Here is a 20,940-nt window from a genome sequence, read left to right on the forward strand (position 1 = left end):
GTCATAGGATATGATCCCCAAGCTTAAGGATTCATTAAAAATCCTTGCAATTCGGTTTGCAATTTCACATGCCAGTTCCTTTAATATTCTTGAATGGAGATTGTCCAAGCCCCTAATGTGGTCCCATTAAACTGTCTGAGTTCGACAGCCAGCTTGGATGTGGTAATTTCTACTTCCATATCTTCTTTTCCATTACCACCCTGCCACTACCCTTAAGTTCCTCATTACCCTTATTAATTACCATGCCGAGAATTTCTTTAATCTCCACCCCCATCCTCAGTGCTTAGCGGTCCAACTTCTTTTTTCCTTGTTTTATTTTATTGATAAGGCTATAAAATCTTTTCCTATTGGGTTTAATTTCCTTTTCAAGGTCCAACTGTGCGTGGCTCTTGACAGTTCTCACTTTTTCCCTATACTTTCTCACCTTCAAGAAGCGGTTTTCATTGCTGATCCAATCCATCTTCCATTCCTTACAGGCTTTTTGCTTTCTCTTAATAACCTGTTTCAGATACTTGCTGATCCAGGTTGGTCTGCGAATTTTCCCTACGAATTTTCTCCCCTTGCTTGGGATGCAGGCTTCACATAGTTTCTGCAACTTTGATTAGTAATCACTGGGAGTAGTAATAATCACTATGCTCTTGAATGAACTCACAGAGGCAAATGATAAAAGACTAAAACACGCTATCACCTGTGTGTGAACATTCTTCACAAAGCAATCACTCTATATCTGACCTATCAGTTCTCATCTTCAAAGGCAACCTGTTCCACCTTGCATTTTGCTGTAACACAGAGTTCCTTTCCAAGACCTGAAGAAGAGCTCTGTGTGGCTCAAAATCTTCTCTCCCTCGCTAACAGAAGTTATTCCAATAAAAGATATTACCTTGTCTCTCTATTACAGGAGTGGGCAAACCTTTTGGCCTGAGGGCCACATCGGGGTGCAAAACTGTATGGAGGGCCAGGTAGGGAAAGCTGTGCCCCCCAAACAGCCTGACCCCCACCCCTATTCGTCCCCTGCCACTTCCCACCCCCTGACTGTCCCCCTCAGAACCCCAGACCCATCCAGCCCCCTCTGCTCCTTGTCCCCTAACTGCCCCCTTCTGGGAGCCCCATCCCAGACTGCCCCCTGGGACCCCACTCCCTATCCAATGGCTCCTGCTCCGTGTACCCTGACTGCCCCATCCTCTAGCTACACCCTCGCCCCCTGACAGGCCCCCCCCGGGACTCCCACGGCCTATCCAATCCCCCCTGTTCCCCGACTGCCCCAGAACCTCCGCCCCATCCAATCTCCCCTGCTCCCTGTTCCCCGACTTCCCCCCAGGACCCACCGCCCCTAACCGCCCCCCTGCTCCCTGTCCCCTGACTGCTCCCCAGAACCCCCTACCCAACCCTCCAACCACCGCCACCACCCCCTTACCATGCCGCTCAGGGGCGAGCCTCCCAGGCCAGTAGCTCAGGGGCCGCACAGGACGGTCCCACAGGCCGTAGTTTGCCCACCTCTGCTCTAATATCTTGGGGCCGATACAGCTACCACTACACTGCATCGTCTACATATAGACATTCATGAATCTGCTATTGCCTCTGAGCTAATGTACCTTCTTCTTTAGCTCAGAAAGTAGAAGTTCATACTTTTAGGTCCCCAAGTCCTGAGTTCAACCATGAATATGGCATTATCAGCACCACCTGTAAGGATACCCCTTGACGTAGCCCTGTGGAGATTAAGATCCAGAATTCTCAGTTCAAAGTATAAGCTTCTCCTGCCTAATCAAAAGAACAAGGTCCATTAGTTCAGAGGCAGTAGCAAACTCAAACCTCTGCATATGGACTAGTCACTAGAAAGAGTCCAAGATCCACACACTGTTAGCATGAGTTACACAGACATTTAGATATATGTGCATATGCTTTTATTTCAATATACAGATGTAGCTTTTCCTTAGGACTTTACAGACACACAGATAATACCCCTGAATAACTTTTGAATTTCCCCCACCTTCCTTCAAAACAACATCCAAAGCGGTAGCAAATCAGCTAGGCCCTGGTGTCTACTGTGCAATTACAAATGTAGCTGTGTTTCCTGATTGTCATCCCAACCCAGCCTCTAGCTAGCTCATGAGTATCAAGGAATGGAGGCTCCTTCGCAGTTTTCCTTATGTGACCGGCCTCTCTCTGCTAGAAGGCCCATGGCAGGGAGGGATAGGATCAAGGAAAAGGATGAGGTCACTCAATATGCGTACATTTCTAGACTGGAGATCATCAAGACAGGTTACAGAGTAGAACCAGGTTGAGGAGTAGCTCTGCATCTGCACTATCATGAACCTTCACCCCCCATGAAAAATCACCCCGAGCGCAGCAAGTCTGAATGCTTTAAAGTGCAAGTGTGGAGAGGCTCCCAGCGCTCGGAGCTAATCCCCATGTGGAGGTGGATGACCAGGAGCGCTGGGAGACCTCTCTCCCAGCGCTCATGCGCGACCACACTCGCACTTCAAAGCACTGCTGCGGGAGCGCTCCCGCGGCAGCGCTTTGAAGTTTCTAGTGTGGCCATGCCCTATACCATAAAGCAGAAAAACTTCCTAGAGTAAACAAGCTCAGGGCTGTTCTACATTACAGAGTTCAGTCCGTTTAACGACATCACTCAGGGCTGTGAAAAACGTCATGCCCTGTGTGATGCAGTTAAGCCAATCTAAGCCCTGATATAGACGCTGCTAGATGGATGGAAAAAATTTTCTGTCGACCTAGCTACTGCCCTTCGGAGAGGTAGATTTAGTACAGCGATGAAAGAACTCTTTCCGCCACTGTAGTAAGCGTTTACACCACAGGGGCAGAACCGCAGCTGTGCTGCTGTAGCACTTCTAGTGTACACACAGCCTCAGAGAAAGAGGTCCTCTTTGGTTTAAGCAGAGGGGCTTCCGCTGGATTATGGTGGGGAACCTGGAATGGACTCAGCCATGCTAATCTTGGTTAAAGACGGTGTTTTTAATTTCAGGCCATGAGAGATATTTGGCTGAATTTCTAGGTCTCGAATTTGAATGACAACTAAAAAGGAGCTCACAAGTCACACTCAATTGCGCCATATTAAATTATTAATTAAATCGTTAATAAAACAGATGGAGGAAGTTAATATACCCAAAAACCTTTCTAACATATTGTTAAGATTCCTATAGTGGTCTTAGAGGAGTTTACTTTTCAAGAAAAGCTATTTAATCACTGTTTTTAATAGTGTCAAAATTATGTATTAGAAGGAACCCTGCCTTTCTGTGTAATCAGAAAAATTATTTCCCACCTCCCAGGAAAATAAATTGCCTATGGAACTAATCTGCTCAGGTGTCAACTCTTTCTGGGATAAAAATAAACAAAGGAAAACCATAGCAAAATTCACGTTTTACTGATAGAAAGAAAGAGTCAGAGATTTGTTCTTTTATAGAAAACTCAACCTAAAGAAAGGCAGATATCATGAAACGAAACACACTTCTGTTCTTCAGAAGAACCTAATAATAAGATTAAAATTAACATAACTTGTTTTTCTGAAGTGAAGTTTTCTTCACCTCCTTTGATTTGGTGAAAACTTCTGAAACTGTAGTTATACAATACAGTTCAAGTAGTACTGCATGTGGTTCCTAAGATATTTTTAAAAGGCTGAAAATCTCTGTTCAGCAAGTTCTCTTAAGGAACATGGCTCTGATCACTAATTTCCATGCAGAAAGCAAAATTTCCTGTAATTAAATTCATAGTCTCCAAATCTGGAATTTAATAGTGAGTCGTGTTTACTTTAAATATATTAAGAGTGAACTGAAACTATACTTTTCAAATCAACAACTGAGGTAATAATGCCTAAGGGTAAGACTGTGTCTGGCCCTGCATGGAACCATGGAGTGAGAGAAGGCACAAGAAGGTTTCTATCCCCTTGAAGTCCTACGCTGGCACTGCCACAACATGGCCAGGGAGCAGAGCTACAGTTCCATATTAACACTTGGAAGCAGAGCTAGCCTATCAAAGGGGATAGTGTGACAGCATGGCAATGTAACCCCTCTGCAGTGGCCAGCAAATCTAGTCAGACACAGTGGGACGTACAGACTGCACCCTTGCACAGGACAGTAGTTCTGACATTACAAGAACTTTCCAAAAGTTCCAAGTAGAATTATTCACAATCCTGTTTTTGCATGCGCATTTTCAAAAACTACCTAAAAGCAAAGCTCAGTGGAAAGGAAGTTGATCTTTATCTGCAAATGAAGCAATCTGAAAGCAACACTTAGCCATGGTGTGGAAACGAAATCTCTTTGGTAATGATCATAAATCAATCTGCAGACTATACTAGTGGACCAAGTCTATTTGGTCAGACCTCCCCAGAAAAGTGATCTGAACAGAAGAACACCTGAACATGTTTTTGCAAAGAATTAAAAACCAGGATATTTTCTTCATAACTATTTGGGGTAGGTGGATACTTAAATCTTCACACCGTAGAGTTTATATAAATTCACAGATAAGTCATGAAGAAAATATCCTGATTATCAATTTTTTGTAAAAGTATGTCATATGTTAATTGGAGTCAGATCGTTTCTGACCCCTTTAATTCTTTTGAGGACAGAGCTGACAGCCTTACAGTAATGCCCAGTGCTCAATACTCGCTTCTAGAAATGAGCATTTATACTTACAAATTTATTATTTATTTGTATTATGGTAGCATATGCAGGCCCCAACTGAGATAAAGACCCCACTGTGCTAGGCACTATGCAAACATATTGCAACAAAACCCCCTAAAAAATTCTAAATAGACAAGGCAGACAAAGGGTGGGAGAGAAGAATTATCATCCCCACTTTACAAATGGGGAGCTAAGGCACAGTGATATTAAGGGCCAGATTTTTAAAGGGATTTAGGTGTCTAAAGGCAGATAGGTGCTCAGTGGGATTTTCAAAAGCGCCTAGGCGCTTAAACTCCCATTAAGGCACCTACACGCCTTTTAAAATCTGCCCTTAAGTGACTGAGGAGCCCAAGGTAACTCAGGAAGTCTGTGGCAGAGCCAGGAACTGAACCCAGATCTGAGTTGCTACTCCAGAATCCAAACAAGATCACCTTTCCCCTCAACTTCCTGGAAGGTGCCAGGGCTGAAAAACCAAACTCCTGAAAGGATTGACACACCAGTTATAAATTGAATAGTCCCAACAAAAGCTCTGCCTTGTTTAAAATATATATCTACAAAGGGCTAATTCTCAAGCATCCCTAAATTAAACACCACTAGCCATTACCAGTTGCATCCTACTGTGCTAACTTGTATGTCGTTTGCACTGCTGTTGTAGCTGGTTTGGTCCCAAGATACGAGAGAGACACAAGGTGGGTGAGGGAATATCTTTTATTGGACCAACTTCTGAGCTTCACAGAGCTCGAAAGATCTAAAGAAGAACTCTGTGAAGCTTCACTCTTCCACCAACAGAAGTTGGTCCAATAAAAGATATTACCTCACCCACCTTATCTCTCTACATTACATAATAAGTTTGGAATGTAAATTCTAACTATTTCAATTAATAATGCAACATTTGTACTAATTAGTTTTAGCTTTATTTCTTCAACTCTAATTCTAAAACAGACAAAATCCCAGACTTCTAATGTCTGCTTATGTGTTACACTAAAAGAATTAATGGAGATATATCTCTCTTTTACAAATCTAAAGTATACTTTTAATTTCAACAAAATATTGTAGTAGTTATTTAAACTGGTCTGTACTTTACTTTCCCATTTCATTTACATTCTCTGCTCAATATATGGCAACACTGTTCTCTCTCTCTCCTTAGTTATTTCTAAGATATATTGTTTGAGGGTTAACTTTTTTTTGTTTTAAACCACAGATGTTTCTCTCATGATGAATCTCTAAATGGACAATTAAAAAGAACATGTCTCCCTAAGTATGGCTTGTGTTCAGCAAGACTTGATTTTTATTTTCTGTCAAGACATTTAGAAGGATTTAAAGATAAAACAGTAATTAAAAAGAACAAAAATGTAGTGTAAAGTCCATCATTAACATTACATGACTACAGCTCACACCATCTCTCTCTCCCTTCATCTTCTTCACAAGGTTGTTTTTAATCTTTCAATCTATCAGTACTGTTCACAGGCTCATGCCACTTCACTCTTCTGGTCCCCAGGACAACCACTTGCCACTCATTCTGCTTCCTGCCCTGCCCCATCCAGAGCTCACTCCCTCTTCCCCTCAGCCACTGATCCAATGCTCCTCTAATTTCACCTTCAAACCTCTTTATACACTTTCCTGTAGTTTATGACTGTCTCTATATGTCTTTTTGAGAGCATGTACCATTAATGGTGTTCCAGTACAGTACTTTTCTATGAGAGAATTAATCATTTAATCTTTACTTGTAATTCCCTCCCACAATGTAGTGTACTTCATCTTTCCAAGATGGAAGGATATTGGATATATAGCAGCAATCTTTCCCATTCATGGAACTGTCTGCATTTGGAGACATTTTATGATATGAGCACAGCATTGATTTTGCTTGTCCGACAGGTTCATTATAGAATGGTACTGCAGTCAGATGAGACCCCCTGCTCTTCTAGCATAGGACAAGTGTTACTATCAGAACCACTATCAAGGCATAGCAGGAATAAGCAAATGTATTGGGAAAACTCAGTATAGAAGGGTGGGTGCAGTTTTAGAATTCCACCTTTTTTCTATCATGGGGAAGTGATAAGCACCCTCGATTAATAGAAAATCCAGATTGGACTAATTGGGGTAGCTCTATTCCACAGTAGTAGTTGAATAGCTTAATCACAGTTGTTCTCAGTTTGTGGGTTGCAACACCAAAGGTGGCCATCAGCAGTTATTTGTTAATGGGGATGACAAGCCTAGCTCAAAATCCTCTCTCCGATTTTGCGGAAACAGAATGAGTCATGCACATGTAACTGAACAGCCTGCAGCAGCAAAGATACTATTTCTGCTTGTGCCAACTGTACCAGTTGTGGCTGCATCTCCTGTGAAGAGCACACAGGATTCTGGAGTGCCTTTAAAGAGAGCTGTTGAGTGGTTGAACATGGGCTCCTGCAGAGAAAACTTGAGAACTCCCTGCTTTAGCTTACAGTTTCCATTAATATCCTTAAAACTTTGATGGAAAAAAAAATGGAGGAATTTAAAAAAAACGTGGGAACATGAACTGTTTCAGCCTGAGTTCAAATGAAGTTAGTCACAGTAGTTTTGTCACCAAAACCCTAACACAGAACTATATCTCCTGTACTGTTGCATATGTACTTTCCTTATAAATAATCTTAGGATAGACAATTTCAATCTCAACGTAAAAATCTGTTACACATTCCTTGTGACAGAAAAGCTACATATGAATCAATATCGTGTTATAAAATAGTATGTAATACAACTTTTCCAGACTGTATGCTGCTCTGGGGAAATTCACTATATTATACACCAGGGATCGGTAACCTGTGGCACGCGGCCCATCAGGGAAATCCGCTGGCGGCCGGGACAGTTTGTTTACCTGCAGCGTCCGCAGCTTCAGCCGATTGCAGCTGCCATTCGCCGCAGTTCGCCGTTCTAGGCCAATGGGGGCTGCGGGAAGCAGCACGGGCCGAGGGACGTGCTGGCCACCACTTCCCGCAGCCCCCATTGGCCTGCAATGGTGAACCACAGCCAGTGGGAGCTGCAATCGGCCGAACCTGCGGACGCTGCAGGTAAACAAACCATCCCAGCCCACCAGCAGATTTCCCTGATGGGCCTCATGCCAAAGGTTGCCGATCCCTGTTATATACACACACATATATACACACATATACATATATACACACACATATATATACACATATACACACACACACACACACACACACACACAGATTACAGCATTAGTGGTCTATTTAATAAAAATCTCAAACTGGCTAGCTAAATAGATCATAAAAATTAAAAATAAACAAATATAGCATTTCTATTCATTAGGCCAGTTACGGCATTTATCTGAGCAGACAATGTGTTTATATGATACTTTTACAGTATATTTCTGGAAATACAGATGTATCTATCTGACAGTCTATCTACTAATCGGATGCAAGTTTCAAGGGTTCATCAAGTATCAAGTATCTTGATACTAAAAAAAGCACATCATGATATTTACTTTAATGAAACTATAAATGCATTGTCCACATAGGAGTTCACAGTAACAACTTTTAATGAAACAAGGAGAAAAAACTCTAGTCTCCCTTCACATTTCAACCTTAATATTGTGCTATCAAATTCCAATTCAATGGCTAAGTCAGCTTTCATAAATCAGATGTCTCACTGAAATGCTTGTTTTAATTTGGAACAGCAAAATTGTTCAAACCAGGTGAATTATAGCATAACATTTTACAGAATAAATCCTTCAATGTGTGAAAAATGCAGAGTATCATAAAATAAAATGCAAGTATGTTTTATTTAAATCCATGAATACATACATGCCAAACACTAATGTAAACGTGGCCCAACAGCCAAATAAATAACAATAAAAGATGAAACAAGTGAGTCACGAAAAATTGGTATAATACCAAATAATAGTTTAAAATACACACTATACTAATTATCTGAAATACTGAACAGCAAAATAGCCACTGCATTATTAAATCATTGCTGTAGGATACATTCATTCCCCTTGTATAAACAGTACTTTAACTGATGGAATGTAACTGCAACCCTTTATCACTTGAACATTTTAAATCTTCATCTATAAAGATACTCACATGGAAATGTAGGCTGATTAGTATTTAGATGATCAATTCATTCAAATCCATAACCACAGCATAAAATCTTAAAGCATCCAACCAGTCTATTGATGTGTGTTCAAAATATTACAGACAGATGCATCTCCTTCACAGTTTTCATTCTCTGGCTGTTGGCTCTCATGCTTTCTCCTACCTTTCCTCCCTTTTTCAACAGTAACCAAAGTTTAGTAGATAAAATTCAGCAGCAGGAAATAAAGTGAAACAATCTCTTAATCTTCAATTGAACTAACTTAAAAAAAAAAAGACCCATCATTAACTGTGATTAAACAAAGTAAAGAAGAAATGAGGTCAATAATAAATGCAGTGTAGAAATTAATGTAGCTAGTTATATCAATACAACCTTATTGCTTGCAGACACAGTATAGAATCCCAGCTGTGTAATCAAAACCCTCCAGTATAATACAGGCTTGCAAAAAGAATCTTAGGGGAGCAATACTGGAATTACTCTCAACCTCCTGAGATTCAAAAGCACAAATCAGTAAACGGAAGCAACTTGAAGCAAGGTGATAAATGAATGACACAATATAAAAGTGGCACTATTCCTCTGAGTGCATAAACTTAGTTCCCACACCCCATACTTTTAAACAGTTATCTTTTTGCCAGGCGAATTTCATTTTCAGTTAACATAAGATTGCTTTAGAACTTTCACATTTCTTTACATTATTTTAATCTAGCAGGAACATATAAAATAGAACTATCACTTTAAAGCACACTTGGGCTATTAAATGTGTTACTGTTTTCAGAAATATCGTATAATTTCTTACCACCACAAAGTAAGGCATCAAATAATACAAATATGCAAAAGTAGGCATTGCTTCAGTTAGCACATCTCTTGTAATTACTTAAATGCATTTAAAACTTTTTTTTAATCTTATAGCGAATAGTTTGAAAAAAGAAAAAGTAAATCAGTTATCTAAGTAAATGACAAAAAACACCACACTCACTTTTTTGAATATGAAGATGCATCTAGAGTAAACTGCAAACTAGCAAAACTGCTCAAAATAAAACATAATAGTGTGGCTAAATTTTCCAATATTCAAATAAAGAAAACACAAATCCTACTTCCATATTTTAAATTAGGTACACATTTTTTTTAGTGAGGAGAGGAAGAGTTATTAATTATTTTTTTCACTGGGAATTTACTAAGGAATACATCTTCCTTTAAAGAGCATAACCAGAGAACAGAAGCACAGTAGTTTCTCTTGTCATTATTCAAGATATTTTCTATCTACAGCCTTGATCCCGTAAGCCTTCACACACATGAAAAGTAGCCCTTACTCTCAAGTACATCCATTAATTTCAATGGGACGACTCAAAGGATTCAGGACCCATAGCAGAATCTGTTATTCAGCTTTCAGCCTCGCACCTAACAGCTCTGTGAATGTAGTTAACTCTATATTTGTCATTTATGTCTGGCATTTTTTACAATTTATTTTTAACTGACCGACAGCGCAGCATTAGTTGCTTGTGAGTACCTTCCCAGAGGCTTTAGAAAAGTAGCAGCTCCAATTTATTTTTACTGATGAGGAATTTTGAAACAATAATCTAATAGTGCTGTAATCACAGACTAATAAACAACACTTGGCTGCAACGGAATTTGAGATCTCTGGTATTCCCAAAGGGTGCCATTATTTCCAGTGGTTGCCATGGTGATGCTGCAGTACAGCCGCTGTGCTTGTTCTGCCGCTTCCCATGGCGGTCCTATGAAAAACTTAAATCAAACCATTTGTTTCACCCAGTACAGTTTTTCTGAACAAATTGTATACACTACTATAATGTAAAACTTCATTAGTGAACTGCACAATTCTGCTGCATCGCTGAGCTTAACATTACAGTATACGAATACGTTATGTATAGTCCTTAAATCAGACATAGTAAAGGCCAGAGGCTATCATTCTACACACAAGACCATTTAACCACCTCACTGACCTTATGACCAACGTTAATTAGAAATGTATCTCCACAATTGCTGTGTGGTATATTAAAAACTACAGCTACAGAACTTTGCAAGGGCATCCCCGTTTGAACAGTGACACTAAATTAGATTCTTCTGTCTTTCAATTTCAAATCAGCAAGACAAGGCAGCCGTTTGCCCCAAACTGCTTTCTAACAGGGCTCATCTTGGCAGAACCATGTATCCTAGATATAATGCAACTGAATACACAGATATGTCCTATTTGAGTATGTCTTCTATTTATTTTAGCAGTCTCTATTGTAGAGTTTGTGGAGGAGGAGGGAGGAGAAAAACATTGGGTCTGCTGTGTTAAAACTAATTCAGTATTCTCCTTTTAAATGCTTTTAGCTTTGGGGCCCACACAGTTACTTACAGGCTGCAAGTAGGACTGCACACTCAAGCTCCTAAATTCAACAGAACTGAGTTACAAAGTCCTTTGCTAAAACACGCCCAACACAGACGTCCAAAGAACAGATTTTAAAAACTAACTTCTATATTTCTCTTCACTTCTAAAGGAATGAAAAAGCGTATTTCATTATTCTTGATGGACGAGAAATGAGTGGACATTAGTCTGATTTACTGACAAGTCTGTACACTTCTGAATGGGAATATTAGATGGGAAAAGCAAACTGCATCTTATAAATCACAGATGCAGCAGTATTTTCAGATCTCCATCAAAATAACTTTCTTCGCGTTCCAGGAAGTAAATTCTTTCCTCAGACTGTGGGAAGACACTAGTGCCTTTGCATTAACCCCTTCCCCAACACTCAAATTCTTTGGACATAAATCACCTCCCAGTGGCGTAGCCACATGGAGCGAACAGGGGGAGCGGACTATAAAAAGGTGCCACCCGCTTGTACTCACTTGGCGGCGCTCTGGGTCTTCGGCGGCACCACAGTGACAGGGTCCTTTACTCGCTCAGGGTCTTCGGCAGCACTTTAGTGCCGCCGAAGACCCAGAGCGAGTGAAGGACGCGCCGCCGGGTGAGTAAAAATTAAAAAGGCGCCAAACAATTAAAGAGACGCCACTTGTGCTAGGTGGGAGAGCAGCCGCTGCCCCGCTCCCCCCCAGCTATGCTACTCTGTGATCACCTCTGTGATCTTATTGTTTAACATAAGTCGTTAACACATCTGTTCCATCTTGTATTTAGCAGTTGCAACAATATTTAAGTCTTCTCAAACTTCCCCAGTGCTTGAAGACTTATTGAAAAATCAACATTAATGGTCTAGTGAGTTTCTCAGCCAGTTCTTTTAAAACTCTTGGATTAGAGATATCCAGACCTCCTGATTTCGAAGTGTCTTACTTTAATAGCATCCGTTTAACATCCTCCAGAGATACTAGTGGAATGGAAAGAGTGTTATCACCATATGATGAGACTATATCATCTGTTTTTCCCAAAAATATGGAACAGAAATATTTATTGAACATTTTTGCCTCTTCTGCATTATTATTGACAAAGTTACTATTTCCATCTAGTAATGGACCAATACCTTTGTCAGGATTCTTTCTGTTCCTAACATATTTAAAACACTCCTTTTTATTGTCCCTAATTCTACTGGCCATAGATTTCTCCTTGTGTCTCTTTGTTTCCTTTATCTGTTTTCTACAATTCATAACTTTTGGTTTATATTCATTGCTATCAACTTTACCTTTCTTCTATGTGATATATATATATATATAGATTCCATGGCTCTCTGCATAGTGCAGTCTCTGGGTGCCTTGAGCCATCAGCTGAAATCAGTCTGCTTGAGTTGAGGTTTTCAATAAAAATTTCTACCTACCTCCTCCACCCCACTACAAACCAGGTGTGAATACAAGTCACACCTTCTAAGTGGTATCAACAACTTTGCAATTGTCTGTTTTCAGAAAAAGAGAAGCATTTTCACCTAGTACATTAGAAAAGAAATTTTTGTCTTTGAAACACTAGATGAGAATGAGGTAAAGATTGTCTAAATTCCCCAAGTAAGTATATTGAATCATCTGTCCACTCAGGACCAGATTAACCCATCACTGGGCACAAGGGAAACATACACTTCTGGGCTCCTACTGCTACCTTCTGATATGAATACCAACAAACAGCTGATAAATGAAAAGAAGAAGCAAAAAACCACACACTTCTATGATGTTCCCTCCCATACATGCCACTGCAGTAAATTCCCACCACAGCTTGTTCGTTTACTGCTGTCGGAGAAGGAAGTGGGTTTTTTTAAACCAATCCCCTCTCCTCTCTCTTTGGTTCTGTTGGAAATGGCAAAGGAGTCTCAGCTGTGTGAGAAGACTATCTCTAGCCCCTCATGCTCTGGTGCAGATTTGCAAACGAACTGTTCTTTCAGGTCGTGCACAAATCCACATTGGTTTAAAAAAATCCACACACATACACAAAATACGAATTTGGGCTATAGGCACGTGCCTAGTTTGTCTGTGCATTAATCCAGCCGTGTTCGGTCCCCCAGGGTGGTGTACATACTAGCTTTCAATCTTTCCAGTGTAGATATGGGGGAACTTCAATGTGACTTATTTCAATTCATGTATTTATTTCATACTACTTTGGGTACAGTATTATGGCTTTACTTTTATGAAGCTATCTAAAATAAGATTCTTCCAGGTTACATACCTGTTCTTTCAAGATAAGCTGAATTTGTCCATAAAATGAAAAATGACAAAGAAAAATACACTGTCAATATAATAATCTCGAATATTACACCAATATCATCTCCAAGATGAAGCTACAATTCACACATTGTAGCATGTTTGCTGAAGCTTTGCCATGTTAAAAACCATACTCTGAATTAATTCACAATTGGATAGGAACTACAAGTCCTACAACTACAAGTCCAATTAGAAAAGTATTAGAATGAGGTTCGCCCTTCTAAGATCATTGAAATACACACTTTAAAAAAATAGTATCCTCCTGGTTACATGTCAATAAAATAAGTAATAAAAAGGCAAAACATTTGCATATCCTGCTGACATTTTAGCCATGTATTCAATACATATCGTATATACACCACAAGACGTTTCCAAAAGGAAGCAGAAGATGTGCAGAAAGATCTCAGTCAAACAAGCCTGTAAAGGAGTCTCCTAAGGCTTTCTTCCCAGATGATGGGAGAACCTGATCATGCCCAGTTACTTGCACTGGGTGGCTCCAGCAAAGTACCTTACTTCTTACCAGAGGCCCCTACCCCTTGCAGGTCTTCTCAAGACTCTTCTTGGGAGTTCACTGCCCTCCTCATAGGATCAGGGTAAAGATCTCCTGGATGGGAGTTCCCCTTGTGACTCCAGGAGTCACTCTAGCAGTTTCCTACTTAGGGCAGACTTGCTCCTCCCCCTGCAGCTTACCGCACTTTCCTCCCATCATACATGATTGAAAGACCATAATGGTGGGGCTATCCCTGCCCCCAATGCCTCTCTAGCACCTCCCTCATCAGTGTATGGCAAGGGTCGGCAACCTTCAGCATGCAGCCCACCAGGGTAATCCGTTGGCGGGCTGCGAGACATTTTGTTTACATTGACCGTTCACAGGCACAGCTCTCCACAGCCCACTGGCAGGGAATGGCAAACTGCGGCCACTGGGAGCTGCGGGGGGCCATGCCTGTGACGGTCAACGTAAACAAAATGTCTCGCGGCCCACCAGTGGATTACCCTGATGAGCCGTGTGCCAAAAGTTGCCGAACCCTGGTGTAGGGTATATACACCCCAGCACATACTCTCAAAAGTGACATTGGGAGACCTAGGATAGCACCACCCCAAGTGCCATCTCTGCATCTGTCTGAGGTATAAATTCCTTTGAGAAATCTCGGTTGATGAGCACTAGATCACAGCATAAAGCCTCCTTTGGCATTTTAAAGGCTGTATCATACTTGATTGAACACTGCACTTTTCTAGGTTTCCCATCTCTCATCAGGTCCATAAGGGGGCTACGATAGTGGCAAAGTTAGGCATGAAGCATCTGTTGTATCCAGCCAACCTCAGAAATTGTCTGACTTGTTTTTTGGCCGTGGGTATTGGGTAGCTAGTCAGGTCCTGTACCTTGTTCACAAATGGGCATATATGCCTGCCTCCCACTGTATATCCCAGTACATGGGTTTGCTATTTCCAAACCTACACTTAACTGGGATGGCAATCAGATCAGCTTTGGCGATCGATTGTAGCACCATGGTGACATGGCAGAGATGGCTGTCCCAGGCTGGATGACATAGGACTATGTTGTCCAGTTAAGCCATGGGATAGTGCCCATGTGGAACAAGCACTGATACATTAACCTTTGAAAAGTTGCCACAGCTCAAACGGCATGGTTAGGAAATGATATACTCCAAAAGGCATGGCAAACAGTCTTTTTCCTGGATTCTGGAGTCAAGGTGATCCACCAATAGCCTTTTGTAAGGTCTACAATAGACACTTACCTGGCTTCCCCAAACTGTTCCAGTACCTCGTCCACCAAGGTATAGGGTACACATCAAACTTGGAGAGCACATTAACCTTGCCGAAGTCAAAGCAAAACATCATTGTGCCATTGTGTTTCAGGGCAAGAATTATGGAGCTTTGCAATTCACTGCAAGACTTCTCCACTACACCCTGCTTGGAGTTTGGTCTTAACAGTGTCCCACATTTTCTTGGGCAGGGACCAAGGGTTCTCTCTCACCTTCTGCCCAGGGTCGGTCTCAATGTGATGGTATGTTTGATGCATACACCCAGGAAGGGGCCTTTTGTTCAATCCCTAGTATCTCCCCACAATTGGCAGTGTTATCCATCTGTGTCATCAGAATTTCAGGTCCTAGATCAGGGTCAGTGGCAAGGGGAGTGATAAGGAAGGCTTCTCTGTCCTGCTAGGCCTTTGCCAAGGTGATGTTGTACAGGGGTTCTCAAAACTGGGGGTCACAAGGTTATTACATGGGGGGGTCGCGAGCTGTCAGCCTCCACCCCCAATTCCCGCTTTGCCTCCAGCATTTATAAGTGTTAAATACAAAAAAATATTTTTAATCTATAAGGGGGGCCACACTCATAGGTTTGCTGTATGAAAGGGGTCACCAATACAAAAGTTTGAGAAACACTGGGGAGTCCTTTCTCTTCTCCTGGTGTTGTACCTTGTAATCGACAAGACCTATGCATCACAGCACCTTGAACGGCCCTGCCATCAGGCCAATAACTTACAGTCTGTGCTCTGCAACAGTAGTGGAACTCAATCCCCCAGCTTGAATACTCATAGCCATGCTCCTCCGTAATAGGCTGTTGCCTAGTGTCACTGGAACCCTGGTAGGTTCTTCCAGGCAAATGCCTACAACTTTTTAAGCCATTCACGTAGAGGACATACTGGATCAGGTTTCCTGCTCCTGGTCCATGGCTTTCCCAGGACTCCCCACAGAGCACAGACAACATTCTGTTGTTGCTCCTGTTGACACGTGGCTACTTCCCTTTTCATCTGCTGCTGCCCTTGTCCTTGGTGGCTTGTTGGTGATGATTTTCAGTGACCCATTTTAACAGCCATTCTAAATCAATCTCTTGTGAGGGTCCTTACAACTCCACAACCTCTTGTGGGTTTTTTTTTTCCTTCCCTTCCCAGCTCTCTGTATAGTGACCCCTCCCCCACACCCGGAAACCCCTCCACCCAGCCCCTCAAAACCCCACCCTGCTGAGCCTCACCCCATGCATCAAGAGCCCCCCACACCTGGACCCACACCCCACTGAGCTCCAACCAGCTGCACCCTGACTCCCCCCCCAAAACCCCACTCCCCCAGCCTACTCCCACACTGAGCCATAACCACCTTCACCTGGACTCCCCTGCAGAGTCCCATTCCCCCTGCACCCAGAACCCCGCACCGAGACCCTGTGCATCCAGATTTCTACCTGCATCCAGACCCCCAACATAGCTGCCTACACCCAGATTGAGCCACAGAGAACCCTGGTAATCTTGAGGGAATTCTGCACCAAAAAATTTAAAAAATTTAAATTCTGCAAAGTTCTGCATATTTTAATTGTCAAAATAACATGGAAACACAGCAACAATATAATTACACCATTTTCAATTTTTTTGATAATTTATCTCAAAATACTTGTGGATTTTAATTGAAATTGAAAATGGTGTGATTATATTGTGTTATTTTGACAAATAAAATATGCAGAATTTTAAAATATTGTGCATATAATATTTAATTTTTTGGCACAGAATTCTCTCAGGAGTAAAAAGCGCCAAATTTATTATATTGGACATACATGTCGCCATTCCTCCCATCTCTTTGCCTCTTCCCTGCTTGCAATTCTGGTGGTCATAAAAGTACTTGTAAATATCAATAACCTACCAAGGAATAGGAAAAAATAAGTGGGGACTGATGTAGTGCACTGTATGCAGTTATACCACACCCTGCCCCAGGGTTCTAGGTTTGTTGCAGGAGGGACGCTCAGCAGAGGAGTTGGGACATTTAAACAGTGTTGCAAAAATCTCATTTTTGAGAGATCAGTAGATTTATTTTTAGCTTCATCAGGAGCTTTGACATGAATCCCTCATTATATGCAAGGTTTTTTTCCCCCATTTATAAATATAAGCATGATTTCCTATTCCATCAACCTGCATTCTTTGCTCCTAGATGTATAACCTTGCATTTAGCTGTATTCAAAGTCATCTTGTTCAAGTGAGCCCAGCTTAAAGAAATCCAGACCAGCCTATGCAACTGACCAATCCTTTAGATTTTACATAAATTGTTTCACATTTAGGGTGGGGACAAAAATCAAACTGAATTATAACCTTGTATTCATTTTGGGGCCACACATTTTCAGGACAAATTTATTTTTTTCATTCATTAATAAAGGAAACTAGATTGAATGGGTTTTTCTTTAAAACTCCCATCAACATTTCCTTAAGGATATGACACATACATGTCTTATGTTTGGCAAGATCGATTTAAAATTTTACAAGATACAAAGTAACAGAAAGACTCCTTCAACCTCCATGCTTCATTTGAAACTCCTCCCCTTCATAATAATTACAAGTCATTCCACATTACCAGAGCCATGCTGAGAATAAAATATTAGATTTAAAATTATTAGATTTTTAATAAAGTGTCTATCATGTGCAGTTCCTTGCATCAATATGTCAATGACATCAATTTGCCAGACAACAAACTGCACGACTTAAATGTAGCATGCATACAAAGTGTAAGGTGTAACACACAGCCTGAAAATTGTTGAAGAAAGCTACCCATTTCCATCCAAAGTGCATTTTAAAAAACAGAGATCAAATCAATTTAGCTCAGGGTGACTGCAATTGTACATATAGGTTAGCCTCTGAATCCAGTCCTGTCAGAGTGAACTGAATACTAACCAAGCATGATCAGGCTGTTGCATGGAAATATTTCTACTCCTGCTGAGCTAACTAACTACTACTTACTGTAATGCAACCTTTAAAACTGTGTATGACATTCAAAATTATTAAAATAGTATGCTTCACAAAGAAGATAATATGGATGAACATTCATTATAGCATTATGTATGCTACAGAGAGGAGTTTAGTTGTTTATTTGTAGCAAAAGAAAAGGAACTAAACCCTAGTATGACGGGTCTTAGGTAGTGTTTAAGGGTTTGATGGCAATGAACACCCCAAAGCAACATATTACTTCTGCCTGATATGCAGCAAGAAAATTTCCTTGCATGGACTGTGAACTTCAAACTGTCCAAGGAGCCATCCAAAACCCATTGGGGAATGGCTACACTTTGCCTAGCTTCCTTCCACTCATATATCTTCCTCTGTCCCATGTGACAAAAACTGAAGGTTCACCGCAGGGAAGTGAGGTCCATACAACTGTCTCCCCCATTTGTTTCCATTTCCCAAACTGATATTTCTACTACATTTTAATGTCTATTCCATAAAAGAAAGAGTTATTTTAAAGGACAAGAACTCTGGGGAAAGAGATCAGAATTCCACCTGAGATTTATATGCACTCACCATGAATAAAAGATAAAAGGGGATAGTTTACAAAGGAAGCAAGTTAGTCAACCCTAGAAATCAATGTACAGACAACAGAATGGACTGTGCATACCAGTGGTGGGTTAGTATATTCTCTGTTATTGAATATAACCCCAAACACATACAATCTCAGGTCTAGTTGGCAAGCCTAGATAATGAGTTATTCATTCCCAAATGCTGAATTTTGACATTTTTCAAGACCATTTTCAGCATTTCTAGTACGGTGCCTTGCAATTGACATATATTTGCTTTTAGTCTGAGACCAGGCCTTTTCAAAATCACAGCCTCACACACTACAGGATTAGCGGAGATACAGATTCAATTGCTTACTGGGTGATGTAACAATTAAACAGTTGTCAGTGGCTTATTACAAACACAGCAGAGGCCCAAGCTCTTCCTTAAGGTAGGCACTGGAAGAGGTGAAGCAAAGAAAACAGCTGAGGGGGCACAGGTTCCAGAGGCTGGACTGGGGAAAGATAAGGGAAGATAAGTGGAGGGGAGCTTCATGGAACTGTCATCCTTCAGGGACAAACATCTCAAAATTGACCAGCTTCACAGCTGCACTACGCTCCTTGATAAGTTCCATCCTCCACTTTTTTTGGTTGTATTGCTCAGTTATGCTGTGTTCTTTCTGTAACGCGTGGTAGTTTCACGTAGGGATTAATAAATACACAACTCAGGCTTGCTCCTTTCTAGAACTCCATTGAAGTGTTTGTTTCAAAGCAACAGAATCAAAAATACATAAAGCTGTGCAGCTTATTTATGAGCTCCCAAGAGCATTATTTAACCCATGTTACTTAGTGACCCCTTTTGGAAATCCCTTATTCCTCAAGCTAACAAAACAAAAGCTACATGACAAATACTTGTTAGAAATTATGTTATTCCCCCCACCTTTTACAATGCATTCAGTTGAGATGACATTTTAATTTAGCATACTAATTCTACATCTATAGTAAATGACTCTCTCAATTAGCTAATAATACATTACAGTATGCATTCAGTGATTAAATGCAATTTAAAAAAAAATCCCACTGGCACTAGAAACACACAAACAAAATTTTTTTTCAGGGGGCCTGTCATAAATATAAAGGGAAGGATAAACACCTTTAAATCCCTCCTGGCCAGAGGAAAAACCCTTTCACCTGTAAAGGGTTAAGAAGCTAGGATAACCTCGTTGGCATCTGACCAAAATGACCAATGAGGAGACAAGATACTTTCAAAGCTGGGGGGGGGGGGGGGGAAGAAACAAAGGCTCTCTCTGTCTGTGTGTTGCTTTTGCAGGGATCAGAGCAGGAATGCAGGTCAGAACTCCTATAAAGGGTTAATAAGCAATCTAGTTAGATATGCGTTAGATTCTGTTTTGTTTAAATGGCTGATAAAATAAGTTGTGCTGAATGAAATGTATATTCCTGTTTTTGTGTCTTTTTGTAACTTAAGGTTTTGCCTAGAGGGATTCTCTATGTTTTGAATCTGATTACCCTGTAAGGTATTTACCATGCTGATTTTACAGAGGTGATTCTTTTACTTTTTCTTCAATTAAAATTCTTCTTTTAAGAATCTGATTGCTTTTTCATTGTTCTTAAGATCCAAGGGTTTGGGTCTGTGTTCACCTATGCAAATTGGTGAGGATTTTTATCAAGCCTTCCCCAGGAAAGGAGGTGTAGGGTTTGGGAGGATTTGGAGGGGAAAGACGTTTTCAAGCGGGCTCTTTCCCTGTTATATATTTGTTAGATGCTTCGTGGTGGCAGCAATAAAGTCCAAGGGCAAAAGGTAAAATAGTTTGTACCTTGGGGAAGTTTTCCCCTAAGCTTATTTTTACCAGCTTAGGTTGTCTTTCATGCAGGTCCCCACATCTGTACCCTAGAGTTCAGAGTGGGGAAGGAAACTTGACAGGGCCAGAAATGACTCAACAGGCAAGATGATCATTGCTGGACTTGGGAGACAGACATTTTACTTTTGGCACTTCTGTGTTTAACTTACATTGAGTAAAAGAAAGCAAATCAGTCAGGAGGCCAGTGATGAAGCAACATGCTCAGAAGTGGGGGAGAAGAGAGAACTGCAGGCAAGTTTAAAATCACAGATTAGGAATTCCCACTCCTTGCTTTCCATCCTTTTCCTGAGGTGGGGGTCAGAGGGCCATGGCCCCATTACTTTTCACCAGCTGTAAGGGGAGGGGGAGGAGCGGAACGAGCAGGATCTGGGTGGGGAAGAGGCAGTGGGGGAGCAGGGCCTCAGGGGACTAGGCAGTGCAAGGGTAGGGGCGGGGCC

General features: G+C 41.1%; 1 protein-coding gene across 4 annotated transcripts in view; it reads right to left on the bottom strand.

Annotated features, from left to right (window-relative positions):
* PTPRE (protein tyrosine phosphatase receptor type E) overlaps positions 1 to 20,940 on the bottom strand; it is a 251,991-nt gene that overhangs the window by 155,506 nt on the left and 75,545 nt on the right. Inside the window, exon 1 of one of the 4 annotated variants that reach the window (XM_074959155.1) lies at positions 10,040 to 10,053. The exons of the other annotated variants lie outside the window; for them this stretch is intronic. The gene's annotated coding sequence lies outside the window, so the exon portion shown is untranslated. Of the gene's footprint in view, positions 1 to 10,039; positions 10,054 to 20,940 lie in introns of those variants that run through there. 4 annotated transcript variants of the gene reach the window in all.

Source organism: Natator depressus, chromosome 7, assembly GCF_965152275.1.
Source record: "Natator depressus isolate rNatDep1 chromosome 7, rNatDep2.hap1, whole genome shotgun sequence".
Taxonomy (NCBI): Eukaryota; Metazoa; Chordata; order Testudines; family Cheloniidae; genus Natator; species Natator depressus.